At 41.8% G+C, this 10,000-nt stretch overlaps 1 protein-coding gene across 2 annotated transcripts in view; it reads right to left on the bottom strand.

The window, feature by feature from the left end:
- LOC125033895 (papilin-like) overlaps positions 1-2,114 on the bottom strand; it is a 44,553-nt gene extending 42,439 nt beyond the window's left edge. Inside the window, exon 1 of one of the 2 annotated variants that reach the window (XM_047625467.1) lies at positions 1,978-2,114. The gene's annotated coding sequence lies outside the window, so the exon portion shown is untranslated. The remainder of the gene's footprint in view (positions 1-1,977) is intronic. The other variant, XM_047625468.1, reaches the window with a different exon arrangement.
- Between the last annotated feature and the right edge of the window lie 7,886 nt (positions 2,115-10,000).

Genomic DNA, 10,000 nt, shown 5'->3' with positions numbered 1-10,000 from the left:
TAAAGTCTGATGGACTTGTATAAGGCAGCAACAAGGCCTTCTTCAAGACGACACCATACCCCCATTAACAAAGCTTGATAAAACCACGAGTGAAGAAAAGGCCCAGGTACTTGCCATTCACTTTGCAAGCAAAATGAGTGTTCCTGACCTCGACCTAATTCCCCCATCTGTCCCTCTCGACACTACAGCCACGCTGGCAACCATCAGCATTAAAGTTGACGAAGTTGAGAAAATCCTTCATCATTTAGACACGAATAAAGCTATGGGTGGCGACCAGATTAGTCCCCGTCTGCTCAAAGGTTGTGCAGTTAGCAAAGCCCCTGTGTAGGCTTTTCAATAACTGCTTGCAAAGGAAGCAGTGGCCTTGTTTGTGGAAATCTGCTCGAGTAGCGGCAATCCACAAAAAATCTGCAGCGACAGATCTTAACAATTATTGGCCCCTATCTCTGCTATTAGCAATATATATGAAAGTATAATTGCTGAAAAGCACTTCGACGGCCACAGATTATTGAAGGAGAAACAGTTTGGCTTTCGGGCAGAGAGATCAGCCTCTGACCTGCTTCTCGTCCAGTCATATTCATGGAGTCAGGCCTTAGATGATGGCCAAGACACTTATGTGATCGCACTAAGCATCGCTGGTGCGTTCGACAAGGTGTGGCACCGCGGCATCATCAGCAAGCTAAGGAGCTTTGGCCTCAGTGGGAACCTCCTAGACCTTCAAAACTATCTTCATGGAAGATCCCTTTCCGTGGAGGTGAACGGCCACTCCTCCACCGAGTGCCCCGTCAGTGCCTGTGTACCTCAAGGAAGCGTCCTTGGACGTCTTCGTCTTCTTTAAGGACATCTTGCAACTCATACCGGAGTCGTCCGCGTATGCTGACGACTACACGATGTTATTCCCGTGTAGGCGAGACGACCATCAGCGAACGACAGCGCGCATCAATCAGACGCGTCAGAGCCTGGTGATGTGGCCCCGGAGAAGACACAGCTGTGTTTGTGTAATGAATAAAGGTAACGTATTGCAGACTCCACATTTGTTAAGCCTACGCCTTCCCACCCGTGGTGGACGCGAGCGGCAAGGGCAGGTGCGTGTGTCCTCCGCCAGGATAGAGTTCCACCTACGGTCATTTCTGCCAAGAAATGGGCGCCCTTGGAACCACATGGCCAGGAAGAGTCGTGTCAACATTTGGCTCCTCAACCAGTAGCAGATGTACACAAGGACTATGTTTAGAGTTTCAACTGATCACTTATTTATTGTTTTAACATTAGGTTTTAGTTTTTTCCTTCTTAGTCTCGTTATTTTAATGTTTACTTCTAGAGTGCTTGTCACAGATAGCTTTACGTGTAATATGTTAAAACTTTGGCAATTTTTTGTAAATGTTATGCCTGTAAAAAAGGTTAGAGAGGGAGAGGGAGAGAGAGAGAGAGAGAGAGAGAGAGAGAGAGAGAGAGAGAGAGAGAGAGAGAGAGAGAGAGAGAGAGAGAGAGAGAGAGAGAGAGAGGGGGGGGGGGGGCGGAGAACCTCAAATAAAGACGAAATCAGATAAAGTCACAAGTTCTACTAACTGACTCCTTTATGGCTGAACGCCTCTAAAAAAACAAAACAAAACAAAAAAAACACTACACATCCATGTCGGCGGTTGTTAACTTCCCGTATCCAAAATATTATGTAATATTAGTGGTTGCGCACACCCTTCTTATGTATTTACATATCAATGTGACACTAATCATTACCATCAATATCATTATTCCTGTTATTGTAGATGTTATCGCCACCCTCATCAGCACTACAATTGCAGCTATTATTATTACTATTACCATGGTTAAAACAAATAAATCTGCTTGGCATCAAAGGTCATATAGCACTGTGCGAAATTATTGTGGCGAAAAGAGTAAAACTGAGTTAACGATTAGGAGACGTGGACAGAGGAAGGGGAGAAAGAAGAGAAGGAAGAGGAAAGGGGGAGAGGAAAATACCCTGCGTTGCGTCGAGGTGAGGGCTGGGGTCCAAGGCTGATTCCCGCCTCGGCCTCCGTCTCCCGAGCCCCTCACGACAAGCGAGTCCTTCCTCCCAAAGAGGGAACGAGTGGCTCCGAAGGGAAGAAGTGTCACTCTACGCACTCCACTTGGCGCGTCCGACCACCACGCCGGCCACGTGCGCACTGAGCCCGCAACGACGCCTAAGGGGCTGCCATGCGTCCGCAGCCTTCGTCACCGACATTTTCTTTTGATTAAACTTTTTCTAGGCCAGTGAATATCTAGCAATGAAAATAAGAAATCCGCACCAACTTCCGAGTCTTGAAATTTAAACTAGAAAAAGGAATAAGGAGCAAGCCAACTTTTGCAATATATCCATAAATATAGTAAAAACAAAAAATGGCCTGTCATGTTTTTGACGATAAGACATTCAAATGTTTCTTGAAAAACCTTGAACAGATCGTCCCTGTTGCAGACGGGTGTCTTGCGTGGGTTTTGCAACCAAACCGAGCATTTGCAAACTGCCTCCGGAGGAAGCTTGCCGCATATTCATGACGTCACAGCGATAAACAAACCGACATCATGGCCGACAGAAACGATAAATAAAATTCTCTTGATAACTTACTTATTTTGTCGCCACTAAATCATATCATAAACTACCAAGTTCTGACCATATCTATGCCGACCAGTGGTATTAACTGGAGTATATCAATAACTTTATTACTCTCTAGAAGGTAAGTACTAGCTCCTTACATCCGGGGAAGATCGAAGAGTGATTTTATTCAGCTTTGATTTTCATTCGAAACACGCAGTTTGAAAGACCTTTCTTCCGTGAATAATTCTGTTGTAGAAACAAACCGACAAAAAGGTCATCTTGCAGAGGATGACCTTCGACCCGGGGCTGTTTTGTGGGATTTTGTAGCGAGGCTTGGCATTGCGGTGTAGCCCACTCGCCACCACTCTGAAGCCCTTCATTTTCATTTATAACTTCCATTTTATTTTTTTTACCAAGTTGAAAAATATAGTCGTAATAATTCACTTTGGCTTCCATTTCTCTTTTTTCATGTCTGTTTATTTTAACTTATCCTTTTTCTTTCACAATGACCATATTTAAGTGTCCATACTTCTTTAAAAGTAATTGATAAAAAAAAAAAAAAGAGTAAAAGAACGAAACCAAGGATAAAACACAAATTGAGATCCCTTAGCCTGTATATTCTCAAAAGTTATGACACATATAACACATCCTAACTGGCCTATTGTAAAAAATGAAAATATACTTATCTTTCTTGTGGAGACGAAGGAGGCGCCCAGTGCGGCCGGGCGCTCGTGCCACAGTGAGCCAGCGACCCAAGAGAGAGTTTGGCCTTTTCTTTCTTTTCTGTGTTGGATTTCTTGGCTATCAACCAGCGGTATGTGACCAAGGGTATTAAGTCAATGGATCCTATTCATTATATCAATCTATATAGGGCCATAAAGTTTTGTCTCCCTTAGAAATCCCATTACTTCATTTATTATTTTTTCATTATCTGATAACGTATTTGATATTGTGAATGGTAGGTTTTGTCTAATGTGGTTATATTTATGGCAGGTTTTGAGTAAATGTGCTATTGTAAGGTGGTCTGTGCAATGGGGGCACTGCGGAGGAAATTTCTTTTCCATATAAGGTGTGAGGTGGGTTATTCAAGTGGCGTTGGTTTTCAGGCGAACCAACACCACCTCTTCTCCTCTGTTTCTTCTGTGGGTTGTATCCCACGTTTCTTGTACGGTTTTGTTCTTGTTGGTTATGTCTAGGTTGGTCCACTCACTTTGCCACAGGAGATGTATTTTTGCTTTTATAAGAGACACAAAACTCCTGAGATTTGTTCGGCATAATACATCATTCTGTATTTGCTGTAATTGTACATGGCAAAATAAAAATATAAATCATACATCATACAAAAGAATATTACGTTTATATGCTTTTGCCACATTGTTCTTTGTTTAAGGCAGTTTTACATAGTAAATTTAAGGTATAGTACAAGTATATCTTCCAGTGTATCATATGAAATTAAATATTCCGTATACCTCATGATATATGGTCTGAAAGGCTGTATCACATGATATTCCGAGAAATAATGCTCAAGCATTCACTTATTTTCTTCGTAACACTGTCTATATATAGATTCATCTGCACTTCTTCCACCATGCAGTTGCCATCCTGTAACCTGGCAGTAACCACGTCATAATGTCTAGTTTGACTTCAGTTCCACCCATAGGAGGGCTTGCTCTCTCTATACTGATCGTAGTGCTTTATGGTTTCAGGCCTTTGAATGTTCATCAGATCTACCAGTTCTCCCTTATGAAAACTTTTCAATACATGTGCAACCCTAGCAAGAGGCATCCCAAGATCTATGTTCACAAGCTTCCTTCGCCAATTTGTCTACGTGGTCGTGCTTGCTTATGCCAACATGAGATGGTATCCATACAAATTGAATGTTGAAATTGCTCTCGATTGTATAAGTTGCGTTACGCTTAATTCAACTCACAATTTCCTCAGCGCCACCTGCTTTGAAAGAACTAAGTGTCCGAAGAGCACTTTGAGAGTCATAGAAGACGACTCCAGAACCCCGAAACATTACGGATTCCTTTGCAAATAGTATACCTGCCATATTTATATAGCGCAAGCACAACCAGCTTTGCATCCAGACTGTACGGATCCGTTAGCGCAACGCTCGTATACATCATCGCCCATAGATTCTGTGTTCCTTTACCGTCACTAACGCAATTTGTTTTTACACGCAGTTTTTGTGGTAGACATGTAAGGTGCACAGTCAATGTTATTTTTTTCCATGGGGGGATGGATCGACCTTTTGGTATTTTACTAATTGGGACATGGCAGATTTTGTGTATCAGAGGGAGCGCGTGTGTGATTAGTCACGTCTGCTTGCGTGATTTTATGTTGCAGTTGTTTTGGGAAATCTTAAAGATACAAGGGTTCCCTCAGAGCTTTGACCCCAAATATAGTGGGAGTAAATACTACAATCAGAAATGGATGATAAGTTTAATTCTGATCTCATGTACACTATCCTTGCCGTTCTCGGGGCGCCGAGGATAATCCTCATACCTTCATTTTGCACTACCTTTATTTCTGATTCCTTACACTGCAACAAGTGCACTGCATGGTAGTCTACAACCGACCTTATAAAAGCGAAGTAAAACATTCTGCCGAGCTTACCATTGATCCAATGTCCTCTTCCGATAAAATGTTTAAATCTTTTCCAGAGTCCTTTCTTTAGATAAACGATCAGGTATGCATCATTTACGTTCACCCCAAAATATCAAGCTCCTGGTCTCCTATGTGAAAGGTAAGTAGGGGTATGATACATGGGTTAAGAGCTATTATTTTCTCGGCCGAGATGACTAATCCACACTCATGACCCTTTTGTCGAGAATTATTGAAGGTGTCCCACAGAAGAACAGGGTCTGTCAGGCCTTCGAGTGCTGTGAGACGACCAGAGATAGCCTTGTCAAACCCCCGGGCACACTCGTCCTCCCTCAATCTGTCCACTTGAAACACCCTAAGATGTTCATTGGAGCGATGGGGGGGTTCTATAGTAGACCCGGAGAGTAGCCACAACTAATCTATGATCAGTTCCACAGAACTCGGTGCTTCGATACACTACAATTCTGGAGGATCCTCCATTAAGTGCTTACGAGGATGTGGTCGATTTCCTTGGCCACACTTCCTGTATTGCTGTATCAAGTCCAATGATGCGGGTCAAAACGCTGATACCAGGTATCAGAAATCCTCAATTTCTGGGACCTAGCAAAGTCACGGAAAAGGAGGCTATTCTCGCTGCCAGCATCAACTCCTGAGCCATGAGGACTGACAGACATCTCGTAGCCAGCTATATCACAGCCAGATACCGCATTGAAGTCACCCAGAAGAATATGAATATTTCGCCGAGGACAACTGTTTACCACAGATGCAAGTTTGGCGTAAAACATCTCTTTCACCTCAAGTTTATATACATCCGTAGGAGCGTACACAGTGATAAGAGACATGAAGCCAAATGAAAGCTTCAGTCTCAATACCATAATACGCTCATCGACTGGAGTGGCCTCTACTACCGAGGGTTGAAGTCTGCCTGAGGTGGCTATGGCTACTCCCTGGAGATGGTGGCCATCGCTGCGGCCCGACCAGTAGTAGATGTAGCCACCATCACTAATCGTGCCGCTGCCAGGTCTTCTTACCTCCGAGAGAGCAGCCACCTCAACTCTCAGCTGATTCAATTCCCTCGACAGTAGTGGTAACCGATCGTCCTGTCGCAAGGAACGGACGTTCCAAGCCTGCCTGAGATCTAACCTTGGGCAGTCACATCGGGTGGGTGCCACCATATAAATATAAACATATAAATGTATATATACATGTATAAATGTATATATATATATATATATATATATATAATATATGTGTATATATATGCATATATCCGTAGACGCCATCGCATCTTTGCCACTGTTGATTAGAGACTGAAGGCAAGCGATTTGGAAAGTGAGGCTCAGCCTCAGATATAGATATATGTATATATGCATATATATATGTATATATATATGCATATATACATATATCTATATCTATATCTATATCTATCTATCTATATATATATATATATATATATATATATATATATACACACACACATATCTTTATAGGTATGTATATATATGTACATATATATGCATATATATATATATATATATATATATATATATATATATATATATATATATATATGGTATAAAAACCCACACTGTAAAGCTAGATCTAGTTTTACAGTGTGGATTTTTATACCATAGTATCAACACCGTAGTGTGTTTTCTCCTTTCATATATATATATATATATATATATATATATATATATATATATATATATACACATATACATGCATATATGTATATATATATATATATATATATATATATATATATATATATATATATATACATATATATGCTTATATATATATATATATATATATATATATATATATATATATATATATAAATAAGACGTGATTTCCGTTTATCCGTAGACGCCATCGCATCTTTGCCACTGTTGATTAGAGACTGAAGGCAAGCGATTTGGAAAGTGAGGCTCAGCCTCAGATCGACAAACTTAGCCACAAGAAGCTGGTGCCTCGAGCGAGCCAGCAAGGCCCTCGAGAAAAGCCGGGCTCGCGCTTCCAGGTCGCCGCGAAGGACCGAGGCCGACTACCTGGAGCGCAAGGCCGCCTGGCGCTCGCCCTTCCTGGACGAGGGCTTCGGCGTGGCCAGGCTGGTCTGGAACGGCCTCGAGCAGCTGGTGGTGAAGCAGATCAAGCGCAAGGACGAGGAGTCGTTCGCGCGGGAGGTTCGAGCCCTGAGCAAGGGCCGCGGGATGGACGGCATGTAGCACGTGGAGGCCGTGGTCCTCGAGGGCGAGCGCTTAAGCATCGTGAGCCGCTACGCCGGGGCCACGCTGAGGCACTGCGCCGAGAAATAGCTGCTCTCTCCCGCCCAGCTGGAGGACGCCCTCAAGTAGGTGTTTGCCGCCCTCCAGCGCATGCACGCGGCCGGCGTGGCGCACCTGGACCTCCGCGGCGAGAACGTGCGTGTGGCCCTCGACGAGAGGCGAGTGCGAGCGACCGTCATCGACTTCGGTCTCGCTCACTTCGACGTCGAGCGCCGCTTCCTCAACAACATCGAGGAGGACCTTGACGACCACAACACAATGGTCGAGGAGTTTCCGGAGCTTCTCTTGGAGAATCGTGGTTCCGAGGACGAGGCCAAGGACGAGGACAAGCTCGACCAGGAATCCAAGATCGCCTCTGACGAAGCTGAGGAATCCGACGAGGAGGACGACGAGGACAACCTCGAAAAGGTCTCCGAGTCCGACTCTGAGGAGGAGGAGGAGGGAGCTGGCCCCTTGGAGAGCGGACCTCCGGCAGAGGAAGGGGAGGAGGAGGAGGAGGAGGAGGAGGAGGAGGAGGAGGAGGAGGAGGAGGAGGAGGAGGGAGCTGGCCCCTTGGAGAGCGGACCTCCGGCAGAGGAAGGGGAGGAGGAGGAGGAGGAGGAGGAGGAGGAGGAGGAGGAGGAGGAGGAGGAGGAGGGAGCTGGCCCCTTGGAGAGCGGACCTCCGGCAGAGGAAGGGGAGGAGGAGGAGGAGGAGGAGGAGGAGGAGGAGGAGGAGGGAGCTGGCCCCTTGGAGAGCGGACCTCCGGCAGAGGAAGGGGAGGAGGAGGAGGAGGAGGAGGAGGAGGAGGAGGAGGAGGAGGAGGAGGAGGAGGAGGAGGAGGAGGAGGAGGAGGAGGAGGAGGGAGCTGGCCCCTTGGAGAGCGGACCTCCGGCAGAGGAAGGGGAGGAGGAGGAGGAGGAGGAGGAGGAGGAGGAGGAGGAGGAGGAGGAGGAGGAGGAGGAGGAGGAGGAGGAGGAGGAGGAGGAGGGAGCTGGCCCCTTGGAGAGCGGACCTCCGGCAGAGGAAGGGGAGGAGGAGGAGGAGGAGGAGGAGGAGGAGGAGGAGGAGGAGGAGGAGGAGGAGGAGGAGGAGGAGGAGGAGGAGGAGGAGGGAGCTGGCCCCTTGGAGAGCGGACCTCCGGCAGAGGAAGGGGAGGAGGAGGAGGAGGAGGAGGAGGAGGAGGAGGAGGAGGAGGAGGAGGAGGAGGAGGAGGAGGAGGAGGAGGAGGAGGATAACAATGATTGTTAATAATGATAAAATATTATTGTTGCATGACTAATAAAATCAGTGGTGATAACAGTAATGACGAAGGATGAAAATAAATTATAAATAGATTATAAAAGAAAAAACTGATATTGATATGATGATATTATTAATATTGTGAATATAATCGATTTTTTTCTCGTAATAACTAATAATACAGTAATAATAATATAAAAAATAACAATTTATACTGATATAAAGCTAATATTTTTTTTTTAGATAATTATATTGGAGACATGATAATATTTTCCATAAGCATTTCTTCGTCAAAGAAGTTTCAATTATTTGAAACTATTTTTACACTTCAGAATAAATGTTGATATTCAGTTATGCTTATAATAAAAGAAAACGACAGCAATAAAGGTCAACTTTATAAGGATGTCGAATAAAGGCTCCTTACACTAATGATTATGATGATGATGATGATGATAATAATGATAATAATAATAATAATAATAATAATGATAATAATAACAATAATGATGATACTAATAATAATGATGATAATATTAAAAATAATAATGATAATAATAATAATGATGATAATAATGATAATGATAAAAATAATAATGATAATAATGATAATAATAATGAGAAATACTATTATTGATACTTCTGATGGTAATAAGAATGAGCAAATACTAGTAATAATATGATAATTATGATAATAGTAATAATAATAATAATAATAAAAACAATATTAATACTAATAAAACTATATCGATGATAGAATGGAAATGATTAAAAATAATAAAGGTAAAAATAAAGCTGATGATAACAGTAATAATCATAATTGATATAATGACAATGATAACAGCAATAATAATGATGATGGATATAATGAAAATAACAAATATTATTATTGTTATTATTACAGCAATAGTAATAATAATAATAATGATAATAATAATAATAATAATAATTATTATTATTACAACAATAATAATAATATTTATAATAATAATTATAATTATTATTATTATTACAGCAACAATAATGATAATAATAATAATAATAATAATAATAATAATTATTATTCTTATTATTAATACAACAATAATAATAATAATGATAATAGTAGTAATTATTATTATTATCATTATTATTATTATTATTATTATTATTATTATTATTATTATTATTACAACAACAATAATAATAATAATAATCATAATAATAATAATTATTATTATTCCAACAATAATAATAATAATGATAATAATAATAATTATAATAGTAATTATTATTATTATTATTATTTTGATTATTACAACAACAATAA

Source organism: Penaeus chinensis, chromosome 17 (assembly GCF_019202785.1).
Source record: "Penaeus chinensis breed Huanghai No. 1 chromosome 17, ASM1920278v2, whole genome shotgun sequence".
Taxonomy (NCBI): domain Eukaryota; kingdom Metazoa; phylum Arthropoda; class Malacostraca; order Decapoda; family Penaeidae; genus Penaeus; species Penaeus chinensis.
Note: the sequence above shows the minus strand (reverse complement) of the source record. Positions and strands in the feature narration are given on the sequence as shown.